Below are 20,636 nucleotides of genomic sequence, written 5' to 3'. Positions count from 1 at the left end.
CCGCACCGCAATGAAGAGTGGCCCCCGGCTTGCCGCAAGTAGAGAAAGCCCTCGCACAGAAACGAAGACCCAACACAACAAAAATAAATTAATTAATAAACTCCTACCCCCAGCATCTTCTAAAAAAAAAAAAAGCAACTTTTACCTGAGGATTACAGAGGAGCATTTCATTCTAACATACTTGAGAAGAAATAGTGCTTTTCCTTTAACATTGCGTTCATCAGAGATACCCCATTACCGCAGAAACCGCCAATATGCACACAAGTGCCCTTAAGACCGCGGGCATCTGCAGAACCTGATCATCAATGGAAGTGGGGCAATAAACCGGCAGGTACCAATAAGTTTAAGGATCTTTTTCCCTAAGAGAAAACGCCTATACACCGTTGCCTTCAAGGAGAACACTAGGCATTCATGCCCAGTCTACAGTAAATCTTATATATAGTCACAGACTCCAGCCCTCCTCTGGAAGAATTTCGAATCTCCATCACAACACTGTCATAGCCACACATGCACGGGACGTTTAATGTTGTGCTTTTTTTTTTTCCTTTAAAAGATTTTTTTTTAATGTCCACACGCCATGGAAGGCTTGTTTCTAAGACCACTGCACCAGTGAGCAGAGGGACGGCTAAGAGGGTATGTAAGTGGCGGGGAGGGGAGACGGGGGGCGGCAAATGGGGCTTTATGACACCCACAGAAAGTAGAGCCACAGCGGGCGACCCCGAGAGGCGGCAGGTGAGCAGGAAAATGTGCCCTTTGGGCTGTCCCCGCCGATGTGGAACTTTTTATTTCCCGCCTCGCCAGCTGAAGCCCTGTGGCATTAGGAACGGGAAGAACTATGAAAGATTTTAGGGGCCACCTGACCCGCTATAAAGCGGGTGCTGGGAATGGCCTGCAGAGAAGACCGAGGGGAGAGCAGGGCCCCGAGCACCTCCACCGCCACCCCAGCCCGAGCGGCTCGGGAACGCCGCGAGCAAGTTAGCGGGCGGGGGAGCCACGCAGGGCCCAGGCCACAGACGCCGCGGCGCGGGGCCTTCGAGAAAAGATGCATACGGGGGTTCTGGGATCCTGTTACTTACGTCTGCAAACACGTATCCTAAGGAAAAAAAAAAAAAAAAACTGCAACCGGACTCCAAAGTGTCAGGGAACCTGTACCGTAAACACCATTTTTGTTGAAGGCAAAAGCCCCGAACAGGAAGTATTGTCGCCATCTTTGTTAAGGGCAAACACAGGAAGTGCTGTGGCCATCTTTATTGGTGGCCCAGATATCAGGATGAAGCCTTTTCCGCCATGTTTGCTGTGGGTAGAGAATATAACCACCTGGAGATGGAAAATAGCATCATTTAGGGAGTTATCTAAGGAAAGGAGTAATTGGATAATTGCATTTTAACACATGAACTCCACCAGGGACTTGTACCCAATTGACATAATAGTCGGGTCTCAAAAGTCACCTTATCAGGGAAGCCTTCCATGACCACTTGTATTTAAAACTGCAGTACCCACCACCACGGTATTTAAACTCACAACATTCACCTCCTGCGCTCCACATCCCCTTTTCCAGCTTTATTTTTACCTGAAGGACATATCAGTTACTAAAACTTTTACTTAATTATTTGTTTATCATCTGTTTTCCCCCCACTAAAATGCAAGTTCATTCCTCTATATCACAGGGGTCCTGCCCAAAAAAAGTGTACAAATCAATCAGTCAGGATTCAGTTACAGCAATCAACCAGTTATTCTGCACAGATAGGGATTTGTCATGAGGAATTAGGGACATTAGCAGTAAGTGTGTCTGGGGCATGTAGTTTGGAGTTGGAAGGCAAGATAAATGCCTGCTCCAAATATATAAAGAGAAAAGAATGTTAAATTGAGGGTCCTTACTCAGATTCCTTTATGAAATGAGGCAATCAGTAAATACATTCATTAAATCACTTTTAAGTCAATTGGGTGACATACACAGAAAGTTGTACACCTGCTAAAAGTGGTTGACAGTAACAGAAGAAAACCTCAAAAATCATTATTTCTATAGAGGTTTTTCATAGCCAACACTTCTAGTGGAAGATGAAAATATCTTTGTAAGCAAATCAATGGAAAGCACTTCTAAACCTCCCTCCTCAAAACATTCTAACTTTTGTAACAAGTTTAAAGGGTTACTATACCAATATGCCATTTTACTATGCCAGTGACAATATTTTTACATTGGGTGGCAAGTATTATTATTATCATTAGCATTTTACACGTTCCACATGTGAGGACCGTGGAATCAAAGTGGTCAAGTGTCTTAGCCAAAATCTCAAAGCTAATATATAGCAAAACCTGAATTATAACCAGGTCCCTCTGATTTCATGCCCTTTCCAGTACACAGTACATGACACACCCCTGTATGGTGAAGTGTCTACTATTCTAATGACAACCAAAATATTAGTAAATCATTCTGGTGCCACCTCCTATTCTTGATACTCTTGAGTTCCAGGTACTCTCTTCACTCTCACCGTCTTCTTTCACTCTGGAACTGCCATCCTTTCCTGGGCAAGATTTTCCTCCTGTTGGTGGACAGGTGTTAGCAATATTCTGTCTTCATCCAGATAAAGTACAAACCTCTTGCGATAGTGTCAATAGCTGAGGTTACTGACTTTGGGGGAAGGAAAAAAAAAGGATTTTTTCCAACTGTAAACTTTGATAACTTTCAAACAAATAGCAAAGTTGAAACAAATAACACCAAAAACACCCATATAAAACTACATATTTTAAAAATGCTTCTTAATGACTCATTGTATTTGGAAAGGCTTGAGATCTCCTAGGAAAGAGAAGGAGACATTGCTGATGACGTACAGGGGGAGGTGGTAAGCCAACAGTGGGTTCCATGAGAGCTCACAGAAGAGAAGAGAGTGAGAGATGGCATGAGCAGAGACAGTGCAGGAGCTGAGGCACATGGAGTTCTTACGGTGAAGAACTTGAGAGGTTGGCTATTAAGGATCTCACCTAAAACCATAAGGTGAAGCCCTTGGCCATCAAATTCCCCTTTTGGAAAATCGAGCTAAGCATCCATGCTGCCCCCTAAATGACTAGGCTGGCTCTCTGATTGGCTAGCCAGCTGCTATCAATCAGCCTGTTGGAGGACCACCACCCCACCCTAGCATATAATGATAGTCTGAGTAGCACGCCAAAGGCTCAGCTTCACTTTTATAAATATCCAAGGCCAGCAGGTCCTGAAGGAATCAAACACAGATCAGAATCACTAACACAGGTGGTTGCTCCTTCACTCCATCTAGTTCCTCTCTATAGGCTGGAATTATGCCCCCACAGAGGATTAAGCACCTGTTACTCAGTGGTAACAAATCTGTTTTCAGGAAGGACAGATATTTTCCTTTTTCTCTGTCCCCTACGTGCTTTCTTGTGTCAAGATATACCCATTGTGAGTTTGCCAAAGAAAGAGTCAAAAAGAACAAGTGTTGTATTTTCTTTCATTTTGGTCTTTGGTTTGGCAACCTCCAAAACAAAAATCAAAGGAGTTGGATATTTTTGGTTCTTCTTGTTTCATAGATGTGGAAATTATGCCATGGAGAAAAACAGATTCTTTTCAAGCATATGTGAAACAGTTACAGAAATAGGTCATGAATTAATTCACAAAGAAACTTCAATAAATTCAAAAAATCAATAGCCTACAAACTATGTACTCTATCATTTTACAGTAAAATTGGAAATTTTAACAAAAGAATAGCTTCCTAAATCCCATAAGTTTGGAGACTAAATAAAATACCCTTAAACTCTTGAGTTTAAAAAAAAGTCACACATTTCTAATGGTATAGCCATATGGAAAACAGTATGGAGAGCCCTCAAAAATTAAAAATAGGACTATCATGTGATCCAGCAATTCCACTTCTGGTTATAGATACAAAGGAAATGAAATCAGTGTCTCAAAGAGATGTCTGCACTCCCATGTTCATTGCAGCATTACACACAAGAGCCAAGATATGGAATCAACCTAAATATTCATGACAGATGAATGGAAAAAGAAAATGTGATACATATATACATAGATAGATATAAATATCATTCAGCATAAAGAAATGTAATATAAATTTATATATATAATACATAATATATATATTGTATATATATAATTCAGCCTTAAAAAAGATGGAAATCACATCTATTAGAATGGCCGGGGCTTCCCTGGTGGCGCAGTGGTTGAGAGTCCGCCTGCCGATGCAGGGGACACGGGTTCGTGCCCTGGTCCGGGAAGATCCCACATGCCGCGGAGAGGCTGGGCCCGTGAGCCACGGCCACGGAGCCTGCGCGTCCGGAGCCTGTGCTCCGCAACAGGAGAGGCCACAACAGTGAGAGGCCCCTGTACCGCAAAAAAATAAATAAATAAGGAAACAAATAAAATTGATAATTACAAATTATTGTAAATGCAATAAAGGAAGAGTGCTTTGATAAGAAAAACCAGTCCAGGGGGCTGGAGGAGGGGAGCTGATTTCAATGGAGTCTTCAGAGAAAAGCCTCTTTGAGGAAGTGACCTCTCCTATTTTTCTTCCCCCAAAATATTGCAGTAGGTATAAAACTGTACTACACACATTTAAAAGATGGATAAGAAACCAGTTGAGAATTTAAAATATTAGGATACCTAAAGATATTAGGACTTGCTAAAATAAGTTCTTAGTTTCCTGGCATTCACAATAAAAAAAGAAAACCATTTGTGTTGTATAGTTCCTATCTCTCAAAGAAAGAAAACATACTGAGTCATCCAAAAAGACTAATATGTCGACACTAGTTTCAAGAAGGAATTTATCATATGATTCTTTATATAAGGAACATCAAATAAACTAATAAACTATGATTTTCCTGTGTTCTTTTGTAGAAGATACCAAAATGTTCTTCAAATGTACATTCTCGGTATTGACCCACCATAAAGCACAAGATAATACAGTCTAGGTACCGACTTTCTGGTGATATAACCAAATGCAGTGACTGAAAGAGACCAGTAAATGGATGCCATTTAGACCCTCCCAAGTACCCGCTAACAACCGAACCTAAGTATTCTGAATGGTAAAATTTAATAGCTGAATTTTCTTTCTGCTAAATATCTACTGGGATGACATCATGTATCACTGATTGAAGAGAAATCCATACACTTCAGATAGAATATATAAAGGGATTTTCAACATTTTGTGATGAACAATTTAGTAGCTAACCTTCCATTCTTGTTCAAGCAAAATGACACAGAAGCAAGCTATGCTGGTATCAGGGAAAAGGGTCAAAATGTTTCTCAATGAACAACAAAATGTTTGAACCTGTTTAAGCGTATGGCCAAGTATTTGGCTGAGACCACAGAATTTGACATCATAAAACACAAAGAAATTATTTTGCCTCCCACCAAAAAAAACCCTAAGTATTTCTATTACCAGTTGGCCACACTGACGACAAAAAAAAACTTCACATGGACTTTACTGTACTGAGAATTTCTTTCCAAGAAGAACTACATCATCATGAGTCTGCCTGGATGATTTATCAGCAAATGCACCATGTAGTTGAATGAACTAAGCTTTTATCTGGATTTATTTAATAAAGTCCCCTTAGAAATTAGACAATGACTACTAAATATAATGATTTTTGTTTCAGCATAATTGATGCTAGACTGTTCTTTCTGGTAACAAGCCTCCAAAAGGTTAGGCTGGGTCTTAATAAAGCAAATACAACCATTAGCCCAGAAGAGGGTGCTTCCCTTCCTTCCCATCTGCACTGATAAGTGGGCATGCATCCAATCCATCCACTCCATCCACTAGCTATACAGGAAGTATAGAATTTTGAACAAATTAGAACTGTTCTTCAGGGAAACTGTGTTTGAGTTAATAGGGCAAAGAAATTAGCCATCACAAGTGCTGATGGATTCTTTATGTCTCTTCTCCCCAGATAATGAGAATATGAATGCTGGGATGCTTGGAGGACCAGTCAACTAGAAGTATGACATGGGCTAAAATAAGTTTCTCTCCACCCAGGGAAGCTCTCCATTGACCAGAAGTAGAAGCGAGGGGAAAAGACAAAATGGATTATGAACTGTGGCCTACTTCACCAAGTTCATTTGCCCTACATAGATTTCTCCTAATGGCCTAAGAGCATCAGATACGCAAAAGGAAAAGGAAACACCCTCTCCTTATGACTTTTGAGTGGTTTGTTCTCCTTTTTTTAAAGTTTATTTATTTATTTATGGCTGTGTTGGGTCTTCATTTCTGTGCGAGGGCTTTCTCTAGTTGCGGCAAGTGGGGGCCACTCTTCATCTCGGTGCCCAGGCCTCTCACTATCGCGGCCTCTCTTGTTGCGGAGCACAGGCTCCAGACACGCAGGCTCAGCAATTGTGGTTCACAGGCCTAGTTGCTCCGCGGCATGTGGGATCTTCCCAGACCAGGGCTCGAACCCGTGTCCCCTGCATTGGCAGGCAGATTCTCAACCACTGTGCCACCAGGGAAGCCTGCTGTTCTCCTTTTGAGTGGCAGTTTTAGACTGTCTTCTCTTAGGGACAGAGAATTGATTTTCCATTTTTGTGGTTTCTTCTCAAATCATCTAGTAGTATGTACACAGCATATGCTCAGTAAATATGTTTGACTAACAATATGACTGTTCTATTGGTTTCATTTTACACTAGTACATAATATGGTACCTTGCAGTAGGCACACAAAAATATGGATCAAATGAATGTATATAAGACCAATGTATCACAACCAGACTTCTTTTTGGTCCCCACTTATGTATACTAAAGAACGTAAGAAAGTCAAAAATTCCTCTCAGTACATTTTTATGTAGCAAACTTTACAAGGGCTATATGTTATTACTATAAGATTTTGTTATGAGTCGTAAGTATCTGAAATTTTAAGAATGCTCCTAGAATTTCTCCTCTTTCCTAACAGTACTCTTTTCCCTAAGTATTCTCAACCAACCCACTCCATTAAATATTATGCAAAGGCAAAAAAATCTCCCAAATGTTTAGTCCTGTCCTCATGTATCCAGTTGTCTACTTGACATCTCCACTTGGAGTTCAATAGGCAACTCAAATTTAATCTTCCCAAATCTAGGCTCCGGACTCTTCTTACCCTCAACCCACCTCTCCCCAACCTGCTCCACTTCTGTAAATGGTACCACCATCCCATCAAGCCAAAGACTGGAGACAACCTTTATTCAAAGACATCCTTGATTCAAAGACATCCTTGATTCCTCTCATTCCCTCACGCCTCCCATCCAATCCATTATTAAGTCCTACTGATTCTATCACTGTAACATCTCCTAATCCAATCACATCTCTCCATTCTAACCACCACTACCCTCATGTAAATCACTACCATGTCTTGCTCAGACTCCAGACCTTTGCTCTATCTTGTTATTCAGGTGACATCTTAAATATCACCTTCTTAGAGAAGCCTTCTCTGAACACCTGATCTAAAATTGCTCCCAGACTCAAGCACATCACCTTGTTTTATTTTTTTTCTTAGCATTTATCACTACCAGTTAATTTTTTATTTATTTGTTTGTTTATTGGGAAGGGGAGTATTTTCATCCCTCCCCATTAAAAAAGAGATTTTTGCTCTCTTGTTTGCTGTCATACTTCCACTGTCTACAAGAGAATGTGACACATATAGGTGCTCAATAAATAGTTCTTTAAATAAGAAGTCAATGAATCAATTAGCTAATAAGCCTAAAATGCATTTGAACATGAAAAATAAGCAGAATGCAAAACAACACAGGTTTTTAAGTAAAGTAATATATTCATTGAGACCCAATTTAAATTTTCCAGTTTCCCTCAACAGTTTTAACCTTAACTTTTAAAGCTAATAATTATTGAACATTTACATACGCCAGGAACTATGGACATTCTTTACACACACCATCTCATCTAGTTTTGTTCAATCCTTGCACAGCCTTATGAAGTAGGTACAACTAGCCAAGTGGCAGAGCCAGAATTCAAATACAAATCAGTCTTATCCCAGAGACCTAAGTCCCAACCAAGGTTAGGTTGCCTACTGATACTATGCTCCCTTCAGATGGGCCAGGTTCCCTGGGAACATTCACCCAGGAGAGTAAGGTCAGGGCAGCTTAGCCTCAACTTAGAGCTCATATCCCTCTCCTGGAAGGTAACAGAGATAGTGTTCACTTGGCGAGCACATGGAGATCAAGTCTTGGCTACACAAGAACATTCTTCCTAGGATACACATCCTGCAAGCACAGCAAGACGCTATCCAAAACAGCATTTTCCAAGTTAGTTAATTATTAAATGTCTGAACCTTCTGCAGAACTTATAATGATTGTTACATGCTTTCTAATATTCAGGTCTACAAAGTTAAACATTTCTTTTACTGTACAGAAGGACCTGGTTCTCGTAAAGGTCAAGTGAGCTAGTGCATATCTCTCTTTGAAAAAAAATGTGAGGTATTTCACAGAGTGTCCATTATTTATACAATCACAAAATTCTGGAAATGGAAAGGAACTAAGAAATGACCTCTTATTTCACACAAGTATAAAAGGAGGCACAGAGAGGTAAAGTGACTTGTGGCTGCAGGGCTAGTAGCTGATAGAATGAAATTACATCATTTACCGAATTTAGTTCTCAATATGTAACTGAGCAATAACCCTTTCAGTCATTTTTCCTGAGTTAATACTCACGACTTCAAACTTTCAGGATTATGCCAAGTTTATGATATTGATGTGCACATATTTTTTCTAGACTTTATATTTTATTTAAAACATTTCAGGTTACCAATCTCTCATGTAATAAGCAATGGACATCATTTCTCCTTCATGTCTCTGGGGAAAAATAAGAGAAAAATTATTATATATTCTTGGTAAATAAACTCTTCAAACATTGATTGTCACAGATGCAACTGGTGGAAGGCATTTATAGTTGGCTCCAATTTCAGCAGGAAGTAATTGAAAGCTACCTTGAAGACTCTCCTCCCTTACATGTGCTTTTTTCCTCTGCAGTTACTTTCTGAATTACAACTATAATTTTATTCCCAGTTCAAAATGGTCCAACAGTTCATCAGTGGTTCAAGATGATCCACTAGTGCCAAACTGAATTTATCTCTTCACTGTCTACTTTTATGTGTTTCACACAGTTATCCTGATTCTCTAAGTTCTCAAACTTTATACAACATGAGAATCACCAGGAGGAAAGCAGAGCGCTGGGTCCTGATCCCAGATTCTCTGATCCAGTAGACCCGGGATGGATGGGGCTCAAGATTTTGCATTTCTAACATGTTCCCAGGTGATGCTGTCTGGAGGCCACTGTTTTAAATTATGTGATAAACACATTTCCATCAAGATTAAGCAGTATTGAAATTACTTGAGATGCATTTTTATAATCCTGGATTAATCCTAGAACACAGGGAATGGTGAGTTGAAATCCAGATGGCAGATCCATGTCTTCCATAAAAATGAATATTCAAAACCTTCTTGCTGAACTCTTTTACTCAGAGAACAGAACTGTGAGTTATTTTTGGAGACTCCCATGAAAATTAGTTATCAACTGCTGATTAGTGCTTTGAAAAATAATGAGTGTTATTGTTGCAGGTAAGATTCTATTAAGGATTTTCCATTTCATAATTCTTCATCATACTGAACAAAGAATTTTTACTCCTGTGCAGTCCAGACCTGGTTCTGTTGCTTAGCAATGTGCTCCACGAACCTTTACAGTATTGTGTTTTCCTCTTCAAAAAGGGACAGTGTGCCACAGGTACTTTTTAACCTCACCAGAGTGCTCCCATAAAAAAAAAAGGATTAAAAATCATTTTGTATTTAATCTAGCAGACAAAAATTGTCAAGATGAGAAGCTTTCTTTTAGTATGTTTTAAAATGCACTGTGCTTTCTTCAAAGTGAAGCTCTTTGAAAAAAAAAAGGGAAGCTCTTTGATTCACAGTCATTGCAGTAACTTCTAGAGGGGTTATCTCTCTGACAAAGAACCATCAATCCATCAGTACATATTGTAGAGTGCCTCATCTGTGTTCAGCTGTGGGCTAGGCAAGTGGGAGATTCAAAAGACATGTAAAAGAATATCTTTAGACATATTTTGTACATTGTAAAGGTGCAGGTTTAGATATTAACACAGTTATCTCCTTCATAAGATCAATGATGCATGAGAGAGGTACGATTAACTTAGAAGAAACTGTAGCAAACTAAATGATGAGGCACTCCACCAAAAGCCTTTTAAGAATTCAGAGAGGGTAGAAACTAATAATAAGGAGAGCTGGCATTTATCAGGTGCTTCCTATATGCTTGGCACTTCAAATGCATTCTCTCTTTTAATTGTCACAACAGTCCTGTGAAGTCAGAATTATTATTATCCTCATTTTCAGATGAGAATACTAAGGCTTAAAGGTTAATTAGCTCGTGAGTAAACAAACCCAGGTCTGGGTTAAGTAAAGGAGAGCTTCGTGGAGTGTGGCTACACAGAGACCCACCCATCATGCTGCCCTTTTCCCTGGTGTCTCTCTACATTATTCATAAATGCAGGGCTTAATTCCAGGCCAGTGTTCCTCTGGGAGAAGACTTAAGCTTTAATTCATGTCTATAAAACTTTGTGGATGAATACCTATCCTTTCCGCCCTTTCAGCCAACAGAAAGTCCCCTGAACAGGGTAAAGGAAGGAGGATTTCTTTTCACGTATATTGTCTTTGAACAATGAGTTCTGTAGTGTGATACATGATTTGTATAGAAGTAAGTATGTTGATATGTAAAAACACAGGCTGTTTTCATACTAGCAAAGTCACATCAACCTTCCAGATTTGAGTTGTTCAGCACCTCTATCCAAACAACCTTTCTCCTCAATTGCATTAATAACGCCTGAGCCTATTCTGATGAAACTTTTAAAATTCAACTGTTCCTTGAATTTTATCTCCAGCCCTGTCTTAAAGTGCCCCAGACTCTTCAAATAACAGTATATAATTTCTCCCCTGACACTTCTCCCCCATTCACCACACACACTCAGAAAAACACAGCAGGACAAGCAGTCGTGTTTTCAGGAGGCTTTTGAAATGGAGGATAGACTGGCTGCATCCCCTCACCACCAGACTTGGGGTGAGGGGGAGTGTCAGGGCAAAAGCCAAACTCCAGGCCCAGAACTTTGTCAATTAACTTAAAATGTCTCTGAAAGTGTTGTTCAAAGTAGAGGAAAAAGAGCATAAACGGTGAATATTTAAACTGATTCCTAAGCCCTGTGTTGGGAATGAGGAGTCCTAGGCTCTAGAACTGTTTCTGCCCAAGTCCTGAGGTTTCTAGAGTCCATAAAATGTGGGGAAAAGAATGAAAAAACTCTAACACTCTTCAGCACTGTCCAGGGTGCGGTGAAGTGCAAACTCTCATACACTGCCAATGTGAGAGTACGTTAGTACAACCTCTCTGGAGAGCACTTTGGCACACGGCGCATCCCATCCTAGAGAAACTCTCTCACATGTGCAAAAAACATGTTCGTTGCAGAATTGTTTACAACGGTGAACTTCTGGAAACAACTATACCATCCACCAGGGTAGTAAATAACTAAAACGTGGCACTTTCATAAAATGCACTATAGCATTTAATAGGAGTAAACTAGTACTATATATTAAGATAGATCTCAAAAATACAACGTTGCATGAGGATAAAAGCAAGTTGTAGAATAATATGTATTATAAGATACCACTGTATAAATCTTAAGGAAATAACCAAACACGCATACAGAAAAATCTGTCTTGTTTATGGTTACTATATATAAGTAAAAATATTTTTAAACGGCTTGGAAGGATATACACCAAATTCACAGTAATGGCTGCCTCTAAAGAGACTGTGGAATTTGATTGGGGGTGGAGGATAAAGAGTACCTCATTCTTACCTAAAATGTCCCAGTTCTTTAAATAAAAATATTTTTTAAAAAAGGCTTCGAAAAAACAAAATATTAACAATGATTTGTTCTGAAATTAATTGAAATGCGTTACAGTATTCTGTTTTCCTGTATTTAAAAACACAGGCTTCATTAAAAAAAGAGAGACAAAGAGCTAAGAGCTGCCCTTTCCAGCTCTGAATTTTAGAGTTGGATAATTAGGAATGTCATGCGTTTCCATTAGAGGCTCAAGATGGACCTAATTCTGGTTGATGTAGGAGGTGCCGGAAGTAACCTTGCTTCGGCCTATGTATTCCCACTGAAGCAAATGGGTGAGCTTCAGTGAAGCCCTGAAGTCCCTTCTAGCAAGGTGGTCTTCCTGAGCATGAGACGTGTATAGTCACACACCACCTCATGCTCTGATCAGAAGGACCCCACGCTTAGTTTAATGCTCTAATGTCACTGTCTTGAAATTCATAATATTTCACCTTTGAACTTGTGTTTTATAAGTGAAATCTAATGGCACAATAGAGTGTGCATATGAACAGATAACACATGCACAGTATGCATGCTCATAGTTCCTTGCTGTCCCATTCACACAAAATTTCAGACCCACGATGTGTGGAAATTTAGTGAGACTCAAAGCAAATATAATATTACGAAAGTTGCCAGCTTCCATAGAGTGTTGATAGAAAGTGTGCATATTAAGAAGTGAAATTAAAACAATTGAGTTAGTTTAGTTTTGTGCAGCATTTCCACGGTTATGATAAGAACAAAACACACAGGCATGTAGGAGATACGAAATATAAGTTGTGTGATTTCTGTGATTCCACACATGAATTAAATGCTCCGATATTTGCATTTAAAACTGGCATTGCATGATGTAAAGATGAATAGTAAGATTTATGCTAATAATTTAAAATTTTCTTTACTTAGAAAGACATTAAATAGCACACCGAAAATATCATGACATGTTGAGAGAGATTGTGAAAGAAGGAAAAGGCTTCATATTTTAACAAATTTACTGGCACTTCTTTTCTGGCTTTTTGAACAAAGGGACCTGCATTTTGATTTTGCCCTGAGCCCTGTAAATCATGGAGCCAGCCCTGCTTTCTGGCTTGAACATACGATATGCCTGAGAGAAATTGTCATCAAGCAACTGGGTTGTTGCCTGGACAGTTCCTGCAGCAAAGCCAGGGACTGTCTGGAACTCAAATCTCAACACAGCCTGTTCTCTGTGTTCCCAGGAGCCCAGGATTGACTGATAACTTTGTAGAGGTGGCTCTTAACCCAGGTGGCCCTCACTCCCAGACAAATAAGGCTTCCGAATCATTTCAGAAATGTGGGTGAGGCACCTGCCTTCACCCAGGGGAAGATAATGGTTAAGAGACCAGACTCTGGAGACTGCCTAGATTGAAATCCCTCCTCACCACTTAAAAACCATGTGGTTTTGGGCAAGTAAATTAATTCCTTGGTGCCTCAGTTTCTTCATCTGTAAAATGGGCTAATAATTGAGTAGGGTTGTTGTGAGAATTTAAGGAGCTGTGCCTGATATGTAGGAAGCCTTCAATAACTGTTAGCCATGATAAGCATCCCAAGGCCCCTCTTCTTACTTGGGTCTTCAGTGACTGAAGGTGGTGCATGAGGTAGTTTAGAGCAGGGGCAATGTAGCCAGATTAAGTTCAAGTCCAGTTCTGCAGGTGGCTCATCATGGTTCAGGCAGGTTTCTTAACTCGTCCCTAAACTAAATTTCTGTCCTCAAGACCCAATTTAATGGAACCTCAAGCCATGAAAGTCTTGATCAACAGGTGGTAGCAGGCCCTGAAGGTAAGGATGGAAGAAAAGGGAGACCCCAGTAAGGAAATAAAACTGCCATCTCAAATTGGAGCACAGATCCCATCTCCCCAACATGGTTTTCTGTGAGCGCTAACTTCTGGAAAGCTTGATTTTAATTCTAGTCACGGTGTTATAATCATCTCAAGATCTGCCTCATATGACACCAAAAGCACAAGCAACAAAAGCAAAAATGGACAAATGAGACTACCTCAGATTTAAAGACCTCTACGCAGCACGAGAAACAATCAACAGAGTGAAAAGGCAACCTACGGAATGGGAGAAAATACCTGCACACCATATATCTGATAGATGGTCAATATCCAGAATATACAAAGAACCCCTGAAAGTCAGTAACAAAATAAACAAATAGGCCAGTTTTTTTTTAAATGGGCAAAGCACTTGAACAGACAAATCTCCAAAGAAAATATACAAATGTCCAATTCGAAAAGATACATGCAACCCAATGTTCATAGCAGCATGATTTACAATTGGTAAGATATGGAAGTGTCCATCAACAGATGAATGGATAAAGAAGATGTGAGATATATATATATATATATATATATATATACAATGGAATACAATATATACACATACATATATGTGTATATGTATACACACACACACACGCACACACGCACACAGTGGAATACTACTCAGCCATAAAGAATGACATTTTGCCATTTGCAGCAACATGGATGGACTTGGAGGGCATTATGCTAAGTGAAATAAATCAGATAGAGAAGACAAACAGTGTATGATATCACATATATAGAATCTAAAAAATACAACAAACTAGTGAATATAACAAGAAAGAAGCAGACTCACAGATATAGAGAACAAACTAGTGTTTACCAGTGGGGAGAGGAGGGGGTCAATATAAGGGCGGGGGTACAAACTACTGGGTGTAAGATAGGCTACAAGGATGTATTGTACAACAGGGGTATATAGCAAATATTAATAAGTGTTAATGGAGTATAATCTTTAAAATTGTATAAAAATTATTTTTAAAAAATTAAAATCAGAATAAAAAGAAAAAATTGGCAAAGGACTTGAACAGACATTTCTCCATAGAAGGTGTACAAATGTCCAACAGGCATATGAAAAGATGCTCAAGGTCACTAACCATGAGAAAAATGCAAATCAAAACCACAATGAGATACCACCTCACATTCAAGGGATGGCAACTCTCCAAAACACAGAAAATACAAGTCCTGGTGAGAATGTGGAGAAATTGGAATCATTGTGCACTGTTGGTGGGAATGTAAAATAGTTCAGCCGCTACGGAAAACAGCATGGAGGTTCCTCAAAAAATTAAAAATAGAACTACCATATGACCAGCAGTGCCACTTCTGGGTATACATCCAAAAGAAGTGAAAACAGGATCTCAAAGAGGTATGTCCACATCCACGTTCATTGCAGCATTATTCGAAATAGCCAAGAGGTGGAAGCAACCCAAATGTCAATGGCAGACGGATGGATTAACTAAATGTGATATCTGCATACAATACCATATTATTCAGCCTTAAAAAAGATGGAAATCCTGTCACACACTACAACATAGGTAAACTTTGAAGACATTATGCTAAGTGATATAAGCCAACCACAGAACAGAATACTGTACTTACCTGATGTACTAAAGTAGTCAAATGCATAGAAACAGAAGGTTGACTGTCGTTACGAAGGGCTGCTGGGGAAGGAGAAATGGGGAGCTGTTGGTTCAATGGGTACAGAGTTTTAGTCTTGCAAGATGAAAACGTTCTAGAGATCTGTTGCACAACAATGTGCTTATAATTAACACTACTGTACTGTATACTTTAAAACAGGGGTCCCCAACCCTCAGGCCGCAGACCAGTACCAGTCCACAGCCTGTTAGGAACAGGATGGCACAGCAGGAGGTGAGAGGCAGTCGAGCGAAGCTTCATCTGCCGCTCCCCATCGCTCCCCATCACTAACATTACCGCCTGAACCATCCTCCACCCCCAACCCTCCCACCCCCTACCCCCAATCCATGGAAAAATCGTCTTCCACAAAACCAGTCCCTGGTGCCAGAGAGGTTGGGGACCAATGCTTTAAAATGCTTAAGGTAGGAAATTTTATACTACAGTGATAATTTATTTTTATTTTTTTTGCGGTACGCGGGCCTCTCACTGTTGTGGCCTCTCCCGTTGCGGAGCACAGGCTCCGGACGCACAGGCTCGGCGGCCATGGCTCACGGGCCCAGCTGCTCCACGGCACGTGGGATCTTCCCGGACCGGGGCACGAACTCGTGTCCCCTGCATCGGCAGGCGGACTCTCAACCACTGCACCACCAGGGAAGCCCCTACAGTGATAATTTTAAAAAAGCATGATCCATGAAAAAAAAATAAGTTGGACTTCATTAAAATGAAAGCTTTTATACAAATAAAGTTGAAATTTAAAAAAAGAGCAAGTGAAGTTATATATGAAAGAAGTAATTCATATATACCACATATAACCGTGCCTGGCATACAGGAAGCCTAAAAAAATAATGATCGTGTTGTTTTGTTACCAGCAAGATTCATACTGCAGTTTGTGTTCAAGTGATGAAGCAGTTCCATGGGTTAGAACAACACTTTCTTGAAATGATTAAAATGTAGTCTGAGAATTTCTTTAAAATGGTTTTTAAAAGCTCCATTTGCAGGCATCTAACCTAGAGAATACTCTTTCAAATGCACATGAGCTATTGATAAGAAAGTTTATTTCATTAGTGATTCACAGCACCCCCAGAAAAAGTAGAGGAATAGCCTATCTACATGTGACTAAATCTCAAAAACATGTGCTAACAACAAGACTGCAAATTTTAGAACACTATGAAGTGCATTTAAAACATACATATAACAATTCTATGTATACACACTCACCTATGTCGTAAGCATTGCAAAATATATATGATGACACTCATCAATTTCAGGATAGATATTACTTCTGGATGAGGAAAAAATAAAGGGATGAAGGATGGAACTTAACCTGTAACTATTGCATTTTATTTCTAAAAATTAAAAATAAAGAGTAAGGGGGAGCTATCTAAAACAAAGCTTACTTGTATTTCATTTGAGTAGTGGATATACGGATGTCAGTTATAGTATTTTCTGTGTCTTCTGTATGTTTAATATGTTTCATAATTTAGAGTGTTAATATTAATTTTCATACGCATTTTTGTTATTTAGTAAAACTCAAAAGTCACCCCTCTTGAAAGCCTTCCTGGAATGCTCTGGAAGTCGCACTCCCTGGGTTCCCATAGCACCTAGTTCACAGTCCTCTATTGTCAGTTATTTTTTTACGACTCAGGTGTAAACTGAGGTGTAAATTATCAATTGCAATGACTGATGCTTAGTCACCTTCATATCTTATTCAAAGCTGAAGGCCAGAGTGGCTACATTAGTATATGTTTAATAAATACTTAGGCAATAAAGTAATGAAGCCAAATTGCATATTCTATAAGTGCTGATGAAGTGTGATAAGGTTGCTAATAAAAATGAGGAAAGATATTAATACAAAGAAAGGTATAGTCATGGGACAATACACCTGAGAAGTCCAGTTTGTTCATCAAATCCTCAGAAGCCTAGATCTCAGTCTGTCTTAGCCCAGGCTGCCATAACAAAATACCATAGACTGTGTGCCTTAAACCTATGACATTTATTTCTCACAGTTCTGGAGGCTGAGAAGTCCAAGATTAAGGTGCTGGCCAATTCGATTCCCAGTGAGAGCTCTCTTTCTGGCCACCTTTTCATTGTGTCCTCACATAACAGAGCACTCTGCTGTCTCTTTCTCTTCTTATAAGGGCACTAATCCCATCATGAGGACCCACCTTCATGATCTAACCTAACCCAAAGACCCCTTCTCCAAATACCATGACATTGAAGGTTAGGGCTTCATCATATGAATTTGGGAGTACGGGGTGGAGGAGGAGGGACACACAAACATTCAGTCCATAACATCAGTCCAAACTTAACCCTCCACCTCTGAACATTATATCAAAGTGAGCAGGCAGGGCTTCCCTGGTGGCGCAGTGGTTGAGAGTCCGCCTGCTGATGCAGGCGACACGGGTTCATGCCCCGGTCCGGGAAGATCCCACGTGCCGCGGAGCGGCTGGGCCCGTGAGCCATGGCCGCTGAGCCTGCGCGTCCGGAGTCTGTGCTCCGCAACGGGAGAGACCACAACAGTGAGAGGCCCGCGTACCGCAAAAAAAAAAAAAAAAAGTGAGCAGGCAAGGCTTGGGCTCTGGGGACGACTACCCATGCTCAGAGACTCTGTCTGGGTGAGGCAAGGAGAGGACAGTGGTGGCAGAATCATATGGCTCTTTTCTTACCAGCGCATTTCTGTAATCTCTTCACACACCTAAGTGCCAATGAATTTTAACACTTAACACTTTGTAATTCACTCGTTAATTCTCATCAGCTTGTCATTGATTGCTCTCATGTCTGGATGATGGAGGATTATAGAATTTTGCAGTCAATTATTGAATTTCATAATCAATTACACAGCCTTGAACAGTCCACATCTCCTTCAAACAAAAGTCATTTCAATGTTTAATTATTGAAAAATCCCAGTAAAGCTAAGAAAGAGCGATTTGATGCATTCATTCCCTATGGTTTATTTTTTTAAAAAGCAGACCATAAAAACTGTTAGATTTAGATAAATTATTGTAAAAATCAATTCAATTGCATTATCAATAATTACACATCTAAATAACTGTTTTCACAGGAAGGTTGGTTATGTTAACGTTAACTAGGTAGTCGGTTATTTTTTTTATTGGAGTATAATTTCTTTACAATATTGTGTTCGTTTCTGCTGTACAATGAAGTGAATCAGCTATATGTATACATGTATCCCCTCCCTCTTGGACCTCCCTCCCACCTACCCAATCCCACCCATCTAGGTTATCACAGAGAGCTGAGCTGAGCTCCCTGTGCTATGTAGCAGGTTCCCACTAGCTATCTATTTTACACATGGTAGTGTATATATGTCATTGCTAATCTCCCAGTTCATCCCACCCTCCCCTTCCCTGCCTGTGTCCACAAGTCTCATTTGTAGAGATGTGGATGGACCTAGAGTCTGTCATGCAGAGAGAAGTCAGAAAGAGAAAAACAAATATCTTATATTAAGGCACATATGTGGAATCTAGAAAATGGTACAGATGAACTTATTTGTAGGGCAGGAATAGAGACACAGAGGTAGTCAGTTATTGATGGACCAAAGGGTGCATAATTATTCATCATCTTGGAGGATGATGCTAATATATGACTGTGCTGATGTACATCATTAACCACATAAAAAAGGAAGCCTGGTTCATTTATTTAAGGCTCCATTAGAAGGCTGTTCTTAACTTCTGTCCCTAATCCAAAAAAAATTTCATTTTTTATTTTTAATCAAGAAATTTAAAAACTTGCACTTTTCTCACCCAAGGTCCTGGGTTTGTAAGACAAACTTCCAAGCCTTCCATTGTCAAAAGCAGCTTACAGCAGCGCCCCCTACACACAAACACTTATTCAGTTGCCATAAACCTCAGGATTCAAACTGATGACTTACCATATTAATTCTTCAACAAATAGACTGATATTTCTTTTTATTGCTCCCCGGAGTTCTGTAACTCTAGCCTTAAGAGACCATGACGGCTTCTTCTAACTGCAAATTTATTCTAATAATAATTATACAAGGACTCATTCACATAAGGATCTCTGTCAAGGTGAACAATTCTATAATTAATATCTGGGTTGCTTTATTTCTCCAGATGATGGATATTTTTCTCCATAGCCCATCAAAGCTCTTTTGGCTTAAATAAGGATGGAATCGTAATGGTCATTGTAAAACTGATTCAAAAGCTGACCAATGGAAAATACATTGAACTAATAGAAAAGTAGGCTGAGTTTTGGATATGTAACTGCCTGATATGTCCTGGGAAAATCTCTTATTCTGTTTCCAGGCTGCCTTGAGTCTATATGCCACAACTATCCAGTCTCTAGAGTTCAACTGTATGGTGAACCACTCTCCCACCTGTTCTTACTTATTACTACAAAACACACACCAAACTGTATATAGGTACATGTATATGTAGGCTTCATTCATCTGACAAGCCTTTATTTGGGGTTGACTATATGGCAGACACAGCCTTGGGCTCTGAAGGGTTCAGAAAGTAAAACACAGTCACTTTTGAAAGGATAGGAATATTTGTACAATATGTGAAATAAAACAGCTACTCTCAACTCTTCCTTAATAACAAAAGGCCATTTTTTTGAGATATTGGGTGTGATAGGATACATCTGGGTGGTCTAAGCCAAAGGTAGTCTCCCTTCCCTTGCCAGTACCTGGTCTCTGCATATACACATGATGCAATTCTGTCCCTGAGACAAAAGAGTAATCTTCTGGGGAGGAGGGTTCCTCGGAAAGTTTTCCTCTTTCTGAGAAAGGGACCCAAGACAGTAACTTTCTTTGCTTTCTTGCCTTTGGATCTTTTTTGCATACCCTTTGACCCAGTAACTCTCTTTCTAGGTTTTTATCCTAAAGAAATAACCAGAGAGATATGCAAAGATTTACATCCAAGGTTATTCATCCCAGAATTATTTACTACAATGAAAAATTAGAAACAATCATAAACATCCAACAATAAGTTTGCTCAAATAAATTACGGGATATCCACAAGTTATTACATATTCATTAAAAATTGTTTTGTAGATAAATAGGAACTTCATGATACATTTGTTAAGAGGGAAAAGCAAGTACAAAAGCAAAATATTTTTGGAAATTATATGTATATGTACATGTGTTGTGTGCTCTGTGTGTGTGTGTGTACTGCACATATATTCCCCCTGAAGGGTGGGATGATGGGAGATTTTTATTTTGTTTTTTGGACTTATTTGAACTTTTCAAAGTTGGTAGCATTAACCTTTTTTGATTTTGCACTTAGAAAAAATGTCGTTTAAGAAAAATAAGGGGGCTTCC

At 39.5% G+C, this 20,636-nt stretch overlaps 1 protein-coding gene across 8 annotated transcripts in view; it reads right to left on the bottom strand.

The window, feature by feature from the left end:
- The window catches only part of CRADD (CARD and death domain containing adaptor protein), a 239,912-nt gene extending 238,707 nt beyond the window's left edge, over positions 1-1,205 (bottom strand). For all 8 annotated transcript variants that reach the window (XR_003432942.1, XR_003432945.1, XR_003432944.1 and 5 more), the window contains exon 1: positions 1,077-1,205. The gene's annotated coding sequence lies outside the window, so the exon portion shown is untranslated. The remainder of the gene's footprint in view (positions 1-1,076) is intronic.
- Positions 1,206-20,636: the final 19,431 nt, after the last annotated feature.

The sequence above is a fragment of the Aethalodelphis obliquidens genome, unplaced genomic scaffold (assembly GCF_003676395.1).
Source record: "Aethalodelphis obliquidens isolate GAN/ISIS:26980383/991018 unplaced genomic scaffold, ASM367639v1 scaffold8, whole genome shotgun sequence".
In the NCBI taxonomy this organism is placed as follows: Eukaryota; Metazoa; Chordata; class Mammalia; order Artiodactyla; family Delphinidae; genus Aethalodelphis; species Aethalodelphis obliquidens.
The sequence above is the reverse complement of the archived record's forward strand: the minus strand, read 5'-3'. Positions and strand labels throughout refer to the sequence as shown.